The following is a 349-nucleotide window of genomic DNA, read 5'->3' on the forward strand; positions in this document are numbered from 1 at the left end:
GTGGTTTTATTTGCATTTCTCGGATGATTAGTGATGTTGAGCATTTTTTCATTTGCCTGTTGGCCATTCATGTGGCTTCTTTTGAGAAATGTCTGTTCGGGTCGTTTGCCCACTTTTTAATTAGGTTATTTGTGTGTTTTTTGCTGTTGAGTTGTTTAAATTCCTCATATATTCTGGATTTATAAGCCCCAGAATATATTAGCCTCTTGTCTGATGTGTAGTATGAAAACACTTGTCTCTTCACTTTGTTGATAGTGTCCCTCGCTGTGCAGAAGCTTTTCAATTTGATGTAGTCCCATTTTTGTATTTTTGTTTTAGTTGCCTGTGCCTTTGTAGTCTTGGTAAAAAA

This window comes from Galeopterus variegatus, unplaced genomic scaffold, assembly GCF_000696425.1.
Source record: "Galeopterus variegatus unplaced genomic scaffold, G_variegatus-3.0.2 Scaffold7250, whole genome shotgun sequence".
Taxonomy (NCBI): domain Eukaryota; kingdom Metazoa; phylum Chordata; class Mammalia; order Dermoptera; family Cynocephalidae; genus Galeopterus; species Galeopterus variegatus.